The sequence below is a fragment of the Poromitra crassiceps genome, assembly GCF_964638095.1.
Source record: "Poromitra crassiceps genome assembly, chromosome: 13".
In the NCBI taxonomy this organism is placed as follows: Eukaryota; Metazoa; Chordata; class Actinopteri; order Beryciformes; family Melamphaidae; genus Poromitra; species Poromitra crassiceps.
The window spans coordinates 12,127,400-12,139,961 of NC_139644.1; positions in this window are offsets into that span (position 1 = coordinate 12,127,400).

The following is a 12,562-nucleotide window of genomic DNA, read 5'->3' on the forward strand; positions in this document are numbered from 1 at the left end:
GACTCCCTATACTGTGCTCCCCATATTATTCTCTCTGCCTGGGACTCCCTATACTGTGCTCTCCATATTATTCTCTCTGCCTGGGACTCCCTATACTGTGCTCTCCATATTATTCTCTCTGCCTGGGACTCTCTATACTGTGCTCTCCATATTATTCTCTCTGCCTGGGACTCCCTATACTGTGCTCTCCATATTATTCTCTCTGCCTGGGACTCTCTATACTGTGCTCTGCATATTATTCTCCCTGCCTGGGACTCCCTATACTGTGCTCTCCATATTATTCTCTCTGCCTGGGACTCTCTATACTGTGCTCTCCATATTATTCTCTCTGCCTGGGACTCTCTATACTGTGCTCTGCATATTATTCTCTCTGCCTGGGACTCCCTATACTGTGCTCTGCATATTATTCTCCCTGCCTGGGACTCTCTATACTGTGCTCTGCATATTATTCTCCCTGCCTGGGACTCTCTATACTGTGCTCTGCATATTATTCTCCCTGCCTGGGACTCCCTATACTGTGCTCCCCATATTATTCTCTCTGCCTGGGACTCCCTATACTGTGCTCTGCATATTATTCTCCCTGCCTGGGACTCCCTATACTGTGCTCTCCATATTATTCTCCCTGCCTGGGACTCTCTATACTGTGCTCTCCATATTATTCTCCCTGCCTGGGACTCTCTATACTGTGCTCTCCATATTATTCTCCCTGCCTGGGACTCCCTATACTGTGCTCTCCATATTATTCTCTCTGCCTGGGACTCCCTATACTGTGCTCTGCATATTATTCTCCCTGCCTGGGACTCCCTATACTGTGCTCTGCATATTATTCTCCCTGCCTGGGACTCTCTATACTGTGCTCTCCATATTATTCTCCCTGCCTGGGACTCTCTATACTGTGCTCTCCATATTATTCTCCCTGCCTGGGACTCTCTATACTGTGCTCTCCATATTATTCTCCCTGCCTGGGACTCTCTATACTGTGCTCTCCATATTATTCTCTCTGCCTGGGACTCTCTATACTGTGCTCTCCATATTATTCTCTCTGCCTGGGACTCTCTATACTGTGCTCTCCATATTATTCTCTCTGCCTGGGACTCTCTATACTGTGCTCTCCATATTATTCTCCCTGCCTGGGACTCCCTATACTGTGCTCTCCATATTATTCTCTCTGCCTGGGACTCTCTATACTGTGCTCTGCATATTATTCTCCCTGCCTGGGACTCTCTATAATGTGCTCTCCATATTATTCTCCCTGCCTGGGACTCCCTATACTGTGCTCTCCATATTATTCTCTCTGCCTGGGACTCCCTATACTGTGCTCTGCATATTATTCTCCCTGCCTGGGACTCTCTATAATGTGCTCTCCATATTATTCTCCCTGCCTGGGACTCCCTATACTGTGCTCTCCATATTATTCTCCCTGCCTGGGACTCTCTATACTGTGCTCTCCATATTATTCTCCCTGCCTGGGACTCCCTATACTGTGCTCTCCATATTATTCTCCCTGCCTGGGACTCTCTATACTGTGCTCTCCATATTATTCTCCCTGCCTGGGACTCCCTATACTGTGCTCTCCATATTATTCTCCCTGCCTGGGACTCCCTATACTGTGCTCTCCATATTATTCTCTCTGCCTGGGACTCTCTATACTGTGCTCTGCATATTATTCTCTCTGCCTGGGACTCCCTATACTGTGCTCTGCATATTATTCTCTCTGCCTGGGACTCTCTATACTGTGCTCTCCATATTATTCTCCCTGCCTGGGACTCCCTATACTGTGCTCTCCATATTATTCTCCCTGCCTGGGACTCTCTATACTGTGCTCTCCATATTATTCTCTCTGCCTGGGACTCTCTATACTGTGCTCTCCATATTATTCTCTCTGCCTGGGACTCCCTATACTGTGCTCTGCATATTATTCTCTCTGCCTGGGACTCTCTATACTGTGCTCTCCATATTATTCTCCCTGCCTGGGACTCCCTATACTGTGCTCTCCATATTATTCTCTCTGCCTGGGACTCCCTATACTGTGCTCTCCATATTATTCTCTCTGCCTGGGACTCTCTATACTGTGCTCTCCATATTATTATTCCTGCCTGGGACTCCCTATACTGTGCTCTCCATATTATTCTCTCTGCCTGGGACTCCCTATACTGTGCTCTGCATATTATTCTCTCTGCCTGGGACTCTCTATACTGTGCTCTGCATATTATTCTCTCTGCCTGGGACTCTCTATACTGTGCTCTGCATATTATTCTCTCTGCCTGGGACTCCCTATACTGTGCTCTCCATATTATTCTCTCTGCCTGGGACTCTCTATACTGTGCTCTCCATATTATTCTTCCTGCCTGGGACTCCCTATACTGTGCTCTGCATATTATTCTCCCTGCCTGGGACTCCCTATACTGTGCTCCCCATATTATTCTCCCTGCCTGGGACTCCCTATACTGTGCTCTGCATATTATTGTCCCTGCCTGGGACTCCCTATACTGTGCTCTGCATATTATTGTCCCTGCCTGGGACTCTCTATAATGTGCTCTCCATATTATTCTCCCTGCCTGGGACTCCCTATACTGTGCTCTGCATATTATTGTCCCTGCCTGGGACTCCCTATACTGTGCTCTGCATATTATTGTCCCTGCCTGGGACTCCCTATACTGTGCTCTGCATATTATTCTCTCTGCCTGGGACTCCCTATACTGTGCTCTGCATATTATTCTCCCTGCCTGGGACTCCCTATACTGTGCTCTGCATATTATTCTCTCTGCCTGGGACTCCCTATACTGTGCTCTGCATATTATTCTCTCTGCCTGGGACTCCCTATACTGTGCTCTGCATATTATTCTCCCTGCCTGGGACTCTCTATACTGTGCTCTGCATATTATTCTCTCTGCCTGGGACTCCCTATACTGTGCTCTGCATATTATTCTCCCTGCCTGGGACTCCCTATACTGTGCTCTGCATATTATTCTCTCTGCCTGGGACTCCCTATACTGTGCTCTGCATATTATTGTCCCTGCCTGGGACTCTCTATACTGTGCTCTGCATATTATTCTCCCTGCCTGGGACTCCCTATACTGTGCTCTGCATATTATTCTCCCTGCCTGGGACTCCCTATACTGTGCTCTGCATATTATTCTCTCTGCCTGGGACTCCCTATACTGTGCTCTGCATATTATTCTCACTGCCTGGGACTCCCTATACTGTGCTCCCCATATTATTCTCCCTGCCTGGGACTCCCTATACTGTGCTCTGCATATTATTCTCTCTGCCTGGGACTCCCTATACTGTGCTCTGCATATTATTCTCCCTGCCTGGGACTCCCTATACTGTGCTCTGCATATTATTGTCCCTGCCTGGGACTCCCTATACTGTGCTCTGCATATTATTGTCCCTGCCTGGGACTCCCTATACTGTGCTCTGCATATTATTCTCCCTGCCTGGGACTCCCTATACTGTGCTCCCCATATTATTCTCCCTGCTGTCTCCATCCTGCTCTGCTGTTTAACAGTCATCTCCCTACTGTACTGTAAGTGTGTTGCTATCTTCACTGCATCAGAGCCACATATTGAGCAATAACACCATGCATGGGAATATAGCATGAACTATGAATTTGCACAGCTACAGTCACATAGATCAACTTGGTAGGGCTTAATAACCAATAAAAATATATAACCATAAAATGTGAACACACACGTGTGTGACTGTACACACACACACACACACACACACACACACACACACACAGACACACACGTGCACACTATTAATTCAAACACAAATTACAGAAATTGGTCGACTTGCAACAAGTGTGTGTGTGTGTGTGTGTGTGTGTGTGTGTGTGTGTGTGTGTGTGTGTGTGTGTGATTCTTTAATTTTGCGTGTATTTCCAGTGTGTGACAGGTCCCCAGATGATGTGTGTAATGATGATGTAATAGGTTAATTACACAGAAACTCTCTCTCTCTCTCTCTCTCTCTCTCTCTCTCTCTCACACACACACACACACACACACACACACACACACTAAGGACCAGCTTACACCTTTGCCACCTCCAACGAGCAGAATCATATAACTGCTATTAACACATACACACATATATCATCCCAGGAAGTAATAAAGCCATAACTAACAATACATAACAATGATCATCTCTGTTCAGTGTGATTTGTAATGTAACACAGCGTTGTGACGTTATAGTCGCACATCAGAATGACTTCGCAGATAGACCTACGTCTACTGTCCAGTCTGTCCTACATCACATCAGAATGACCTCACAGATAGGCCTACTGTACGTCTACTGTCCAGTCTGTCCTACATCACATCAGAATGACCTCACAGATAGACCTACGTCTACTGTCCAGTCTGTCCTACATCACATCAGAATGACCTCGCAGATAGGCCTACGTCTACTGTCCAGTCTGTCCTACATCACATCAGAATAACCTGGCAGATAGACCCACGTCTACTGTCCAGTCTGTCCTACATCACATCAGAATAACCTGGCAGATAGGCCTACGTCTACTGTCCAGTCTGTCCTACATTACATCAGAATGACCTCGCAGATAGGCCTACATCTACTGTCCAGTCTGTCCTACATCACATCAGAATAACCTGGCAGATAGGCCTACGTCTACTGTCCAGTCTGTCCTACATCACATCAGAATAACCTGGCAGATAGGCCTACGTCTACTGTCCAGTCTGTCCTACATCACATCAGAATGACCTCACAGATAGACCCACGTCTACTGTCCAGTCTGTCCTACATCACATCAGAATAACCTGGCAGATAGGCCTACGTCTACTGTCCAGTCTGTCCTACATTACATCAGAATGACCTCGCAGATAGGCCTACATCTACTGTCCAGTCTGTCCTACATTACATCAGAATGACCTGGCAGATAGGCCTACGTCTACTGTCCAGTCTGTCCTACATCACATCAGAATGACCTCACAGATAGACCCACGTCTACTGTCCAGTCTGTCCTACATCACATCAGAATGACCTCACAGATAGACCCACGTCTACTGTCCAGTCTGTCCTACATCACATCAGAATGACCTCACAGATAGACCCACGTCTACTGTCCAGTCTGTCCTACATTCATTCCCACTGCAAACAATACCCTAATAACACAATCATACCTAAATCAAGTTGCCACAACACCGCCGCGTTGTGTAATTAAGTTGATTCGACAGGGACCAATAATGATGTTGTATTAAGTACTAGAGCGCAGGCTAGTGCCGACCCTGTGGGGGTCTTTCAGTGCTACACTAGCCACTCTTGAAGAATCACCTTCCCTGGTCCTGAGTCCCTCCGCGATCAATTCACGTCAGCGCGCCATATTTTATTCAACGCTTAATTGTGGCGCTCCCCTCCCCGCGTCCCCCGCAGCTCATTAGTTCACATGTAGGATAGAGAAATTAAGACCATGTGATTACTCCTTTCCTCCTCTCTCCTCCCCCCACCCCTTTTCTCCCCCTTCTCTCTCTTTCTCTGATCTGATTCAACAGGCATTCCACAGAAACAGCTTGTTATAGGATCTGTAATTAATACATTGCTTTCTCTGATCTGATTCAACAGGCATTCAACGGAAACAGCTCGTTATAGGATCTGTAATTAATACATTGCTTTCTTTCAGTGGGCTAAAGATGCCATTCTTGGGACTCCAAGCATCTTTTATTGGTATTTCCCACTTCGCACCACTCCCAAATGATTTCCCAAATGTGCTCCATTTCCAGTTGTGTGTGTGTGTGTGTGTGTGTCTATGCATATCTTTGTGTGTGTGTGTGTGTGTGTGTGTGTGTGTGTGTGTGTGTGTGTGTGTGTGTGTGTGTGTGTGTGTGTGTGTGTGTGTGTGTGTGTGCCATTCTTGGGACTCCAAGCTTCTTTTATTGTCCTTCCCCACACTTCACGTCACTGTATTTTCTGTTCTCATTAGTTCTCAGAAAACCTCTCTCTCCCTCTGTCTAAACCTCTCTCTCCCTCTGTCTACCTCTCTCTCCCTCTGTCTAAACCTCTCTCTCCCTCTGTCTAAACCTCTCTCTCCCTCTGTCTAAACCTGTCTCTCCCTCTGTCTAAACCTGTCTCTCCCTCTGTCTAAACCTCTCTCTCCCTCTGTCTAAACCTGTCTCTCCCTCTGTCTAAACCTCTCTCTCCCTCTGTCTAAACCTCTCTCTCCCTCTGTCTAAACCTGTCTCTCCCTCTGTCTAAACCTCTCTCTCCCTCTGTCTAAACCTGTCTCTCCCTCTGTCTAAACCTGTCTCTCCCTCTGTCTAAACCTGTCTCTCCCTCTGTCTAAACCTCTCTCTCCCTCTGTCTAAACCTGTCTCTCCCTCTGTCTAAACCTGTCTCTCCCTCTGTCTAAACCTCTCTCTCCCTCTGTCTAAACCTGTCTCTCCCTCTGTCTAAACCTGTCTCTCCCTCTGTCTAAACCTGTCTCTCCCTCTGTCTAAACCTCTCTCTCCCTCTGTCTAAACCTATCTCTCCCTCTGTCTAAACCTCTCTCTCCCTCTGTCTAAACCTCTCTCTCCCTCTGTCTAAACCTGTCTCTCCCTCTGTCTAAACCTGTCTCTCCCTCTGTCTAAACCTCTCTCTCCCTCTGTCTAAACCTCTCTCTCCCTCTGTCTAAACCTGTCTCTCCCTCTGTCTAAACCTCTCTCTCCCTCTGTCTAAACCTCTCTCTCCCTCTGTCTAAACCTGTCTCTCCCTCTGTCTAAACCTCTCTCTCCCTCTGTCTAAACCTGTCTCTCCCTCTGTCTAAACCTGTCTCTCCCTCTGTCTAAACCTGTCTCTCCCTCTGTCTAAACCTCTCTCTCCCTCTGTCTAAACCTGTCTCTCCCTCTGTCTAAACCTGTCTAAACCTCTCTCTCCCTCTGTCTAAACCTCTCTCTCCCTCTGTCTAAACCTGTCTCTCCCTCTGTCTAAACCTGTCTCTCCCTCTGTCTAAACCTCTCTCTCCCTCTGTCTAAACCTGTCTCTCCCTCTGTCTAAACCTGTCTCTCCCTCTGTCTAAACCTGTCTAAACCTCTCTCTCCCTCTGTCTAAACCTCTCTCTCCCTCTGTCTAAACCTCTCTCTCCCTCTGTCTAAACCTGTCTCTCCCTCTGTCTAAACCTCTCTCTCCCTCTGTCTAAACCTCTCTCTCCCTCTGTCTAAACCTGTCTCTCCCTCTGTCTAAACCTGTCTCTCCCTCTGTCTAAACCTCTCTCTCCCTCTGTCTAAACCTGTCTCTCCCTCTGTCTAAACCTGTCTCTCCCTCTGTCTAAACCTGTCTAAACCTCTCTCTCCCTCTGTCTAAACCTCTCTCTCCCTCTGTCTAAACCTGTCTCTCCCTCTGTCTAAACCTGTCTCTCCCTCTGTCTAAACCTCTCTCTCCCTCTGTCTAAACCTATCTCTCCCTCTGTCTAAACCTCTCTCTCCCTCTGTCTAAACCTCTCTCTCCCTCTGTCTAAACCTGTCTCTCCCTCTGTCTAAACCTGTCTCTCCCTCTGTCTAAACCTCTCTCTCCCTCTGTCTAAACCTCTCTCTCCCTCTGTCTAAACCTGTCTCTCCCTCTGTCTAAACCTGTCTTTCCCTCTGTCTAAACCTCTCTCTCCCTCTGTCTAAACTTGTCTCTCCCTCTGTCTAAACCTCTCTCTCCCTCTGTCTAAACCTGTCTCTCCCTCTGTCTAAACCTGTCTCTCCCTCTGTCTAAAAACTCTTTCATCTCTTCTGTCGGCAGGTCCTTGTGTGAGCCGCATTGTGAGCGCGGCCCTGGTGCTACTGAGGAGGCACTAGTGCAGAGTCACGGCTGACAGCTCTCCGAATGGATTTGAGGTCTCACTGTAGCCACTGCTGCTCGATACGCCGCTCCACGTTTTTGCACACTTGTCTACCCCGAAACCAAAGGGTCGCTAAATGATTAATAGTAACAATATTGACTGTGCGACCGCAATACTGAGCGAGTACGACCAACAAACTCCCTGATGTTTTGGATTTTCCCTTATGTAATATCTGTGGTTTAGAATAGTGACTTATCACATCAAGGACCCCTAATCTCGTCCACATTAGGGCCATGGGACCCCCATATGACGAGATTCTGTCTCAAATCCAAATCTGGGAATAGGCTATTTATCGTTAGAAATGATTTTGTCCAGAACTCCATGACTATCTGTATTGCAGATGGAGGGATGATGGTGAATCTACTGTATGACCAAAACAGTCATTCATCTACATTCTATAATATTGTGTTAACTTCTTTTCCATTAAATAATAGTGAAATTTAACAATTCATCAATTTGCTGCCGACCCCTTTTCCCCTCAAGGACCCTGGTGGTCCCCGGACCCCATGTTGAGAACCACTGGATTAGAAATATCGTCAACCACAAACCAAGGTGAAATCCACAAATGTGAATGTTTGACTTGAAAGAAGGAGCGCTTGGTGTGTATCATGGTGTCAGCCTGCTGGTCATTAGCACACATTTAGCTCACATTGGAGTCAGTGCACACACTGCATGGCAAATTAGATTGAACAGCCAGCCCCAACCCCCACTCACCTACTCACACGTGGGCGCGCACCTACGTACATACATGTTACGTATGTTATGCAAAGGTGCCTGCAGCTACATGTTCTGCACGTTCTACACATTCTACACATACACACTATCTAGGCACCCTACAGTAGGCTATGTCAAATCGTGTTTTTCTGTTTCTTCTGATTTTACATGCTGTTACTGCCCAAATGTTTTTGAAATAATTGGAATATTGGATGTAATAATTCCATTGTAATCGAGATTTATAGGCCTCCTTCAGCTGATGCTATCTATTGATTATTTAGCAGAGTCACTCTCCCGGTATACCAACTGGGGACATGATAGCTTTGGGAGATTTTAACATCGATTGGTTGACTGTTGCTTTTGATTATTTATTTAAAGGATGTCTCTTCTAGCCTCAGCTTAATTGATCAATGAGCCCACCAGACCTAATTAATCTGAAGAAGCCTTTAAGATCTACTCTGATTGATTTAACATTTTCTAACGGGAGTGACAAAATCATTGCAAGTGGTGTCTTCAATTTAGGAATTAGTGATCATTGTCCTATTGCAGGAACACACACTTGAAGAGAACTTCATCGCAAATTATAGTTAGAAATGAAAGACATTTTAATGACTAAGCTTTTCTAAATGATCGCTAAAGAGCAATATTCAATTTATATCTGGAATTCCTGATGTTGAATTATCTTTAGATTTTCTTTTAATAAATAGGTTCCCCTCTGTCATAAATAAGCACGCACCTTTTAAACAGATTGGAGTGAAAAATAGATCTAGTCCTGAACTATCAACCTTATTCATGACAAGAAACAAAGCTTGGTCTCTTAGATGCACTAAAGAGGCTTCACATTGGGTTTCATTTAGAAGGATTGGGAATAAATGCACGTCCCTTGACAGAAAGGCTAAATCTCATTATTATTTGGTCGCTTTATTCAAACCCTGCACAATTCTGAAAAATAAAATCCAATAATAGCAATAATAGCTGCCTCCCTATACTTACTCATGTCCTGTTTGATGATTGCTTAGCCTTAGTACATGCGTGAGATCTGTTCTGCCTTCTATAATATTATGCAGCTGCTGGCCCCATTTTTGAGGATGAGGATATAGGAGCTCCCCTAAAATTGACCATCTTCTCATTAATCACGATTATAGCTACAGTTGACTCCAAATCATGCTTCTCAGATTATTCTAGATCCCATCTTTCTCAGCATCGTTTTTGAGGCTCTTCAAATTGATCCTAAGAAATCTACTGGTGAAGATAATTTGGACCCTTTGTCCGTTAACTTTCTGCTCCACTCATTGAGCAAACCTTTCTAAGCTTTCTATTTCTACTGGTGTCGTTCCCAAAGTGTGGGAAACTGCTCATGTTGTCCCCCTGCATAAGGGCAGAGAAAGGAGTGATCCAAATAGACCAATTTCCAATTTCCAAATCTCTCACTGGTAAATTGTCAGCTCCATCAATTCTCACTGCAAACTCTATTCTGAGTGACAATTTGTCGTTGCCTTGGATGAGGGGAAAAAAAACCATTGTGATCATTCGTTGCTTTTACATATTATTAAATGTTGGTTTTAATAATATTAATAATAATAATAATTGATTGCATTTATATAAGCCTTTTCAAGGCACCGAAAGCGCTTCACATATTGTATGTGTGTGTGTGTGTGTGTGCGTGCGTGCGTGCGTGCGTGCGTGCTTGCGTGCGTGCGTGCGTGTTGTGTGCGTGCGCATGTGTGTGCAGCCATTTTGTGCCAGAACGCTCACCACACATCAGCTCTCATGGTGGAGAGTTGAAGGCCTGTCTGGGAATTTAGCCAGGGCACCTGGCGAAATTCCCACCTGTTGCCCTGGCACCTCTTGCGATAAGTGCCGATGGGATCTTTATTGGCCACTGAGAGAGTCAGGACCTCGGTTTAACATCTCATCGGGAGGACGGTGCTCACTCACTGGACAGAGTCCCCTGTCTCTGCCCTTGGGCATTGGGGATGGGGCTATTATTCATGAGACCAGAGGGAAGAGCACCTCCGATAACATCTGTTAGGATTTGGCGTGATATAAATACAATTGAATTGACTTGACTACTGGACCTCCAACACTACATCCAGCACCAGATGGTCCCCCTTCCAAGGACTAACCACAGCCAGGTCTGGCCCAGACCCGCTTAGCTTCCCCAGCAACGCAGGAGCCACGGTGCCGGTTTTAGTTCAAGTGCTTGTGCGGTTCCTGAATTTGCCTATCTGATCAGCAGTCAGTGAACTTCTACCCATAAGGGTTTTCACTACAAGTCCCATTTGTACTGAGCTTGGAAGATCTGCCTTTTGTTTTTACAGTACTGTATGTTCCGACCGCCTGGAACTCTGTGCAGAGGAGCCCTATAAAAATTAATACTTATAGTAACACTTGGACATTTTAAATCTATGATGATCACTAACCATTTAACTTCTGTTTGCACCCATTTTCATTTATTTGTTTAATCTTGAATCATTTATTATCTACTGTATATACTTGTTTTAATTGATTTGTTTTTATATCTTGTATCTTTTATTAACTGTACTTGTATATTTGTTTTAATTGATTCGATTTGTTGTAATGAATCTAATATTATAGTATAGATTATAATAATATAGTATGATAATATATACCGTAGTATGATAAGAATGTGAAGTGTCTGTCTGTGCGTGCGTGAGCACAATTGTGTTCGGCCACAGCTATGCCATTTTACGTGCGATCGGGCTGAATCTTTCAGGGAGTGTAAGATTGGGTAATTAGGTAATTAGGGTCAATGAATTGCCCTAATTATTGCCCTAATTCCCTAATGATGTGATGTCACTCGAGCAATGATGACATCATCTGGTGACATCATCACTGATGACATCATTGGAGTGCTCGAGCGACATCGCATTCACCAGTAAGTGATTATCATCAGTGATTTATGATGAGTTTGAGTGTGTCCCGGAGGCTTTGGAGACCACTGTGTCCCACACCAGGGCGGTCTAACTCCCATGGGTCCGCTAGTCTTTATAAATGAGGGTCAGCCCTCGATGATTTTCTTGGAGTTTAAATAAGATTTAGTGCGACGGTACAACATAAAGAAGTCGCTCAGTCCAAACACACACCTACACACTGATACCGTAATCAAGCACTCGGGCATGTGCAGAAAGAGACAGCAAAGAGACACACAGGAGGATGCAAACAGCACGACGAAGGCACAGACACACACTCTCCATCTTCCTCCACAATCACCCTAAAGCTGCGTTTATCTTTCCTCGTCTGTCACCTCTTCCTCCCCATCATCTCAGCCTGCTTCTGTGTACACTGCCCTCACATGAGAGCACATGTTCCCCCGACCGGCACGCCGCCTCCTGTCACTTCTCCTCCTCCACGCGTCCCAAGCAGCATCCCTGCACCTTCCCCGGGCTCCTGTCGCCTCCCCTCCCCATCTCCCTCGCTCACTTTCAGCTCACTCATGCCCTTGCTCTCCCCTCTCCCTCCCCTCTCTCTCCTCCCGTCCCCCCTCCTCCTGTGCTCTCCCCTCTCCTTCCCCTCTCCCTCCCCTCTCCCTCCCCTCTCTCTCCTCCTGTGCTCTCCCCTCTCCCTCCCCTCTCTCTCCCTCCCGTCCCTCCTCCTCCTGTGCTCTCCACTCCGCTCACACAGTCACGCAGCATCCTCCCCTCTTCACTTCTCTACCTTCACACTCACCTCTTCGCGCCTCCCTCTCTCGCTCTCTCTCTCTCTCTCCGCACCTTTCGCTTCCTCCCTCCGTCACCTGCTAACACATATCATCCCCATCGCATCTCTCCCCCCCCTCACCACCCACCACCCCCTCCTTGTCTGTCTCCCTCATTCTCATACATACAGACACAGTCAGCCTCGCTCTCTCGTGCAAAGACACACGCGCGCGTACACTCTAATGATTGGCACCCAAGGACAGAGCACCCTCTCTCAACACAGCGGCTGCCGGGCAGCAGGCAGCGTGTGCGTGCGTGTGTGTGGCCGAGCTCCTTGAGACTGAGAGCCAGCTGAGGGAGAGAGGCC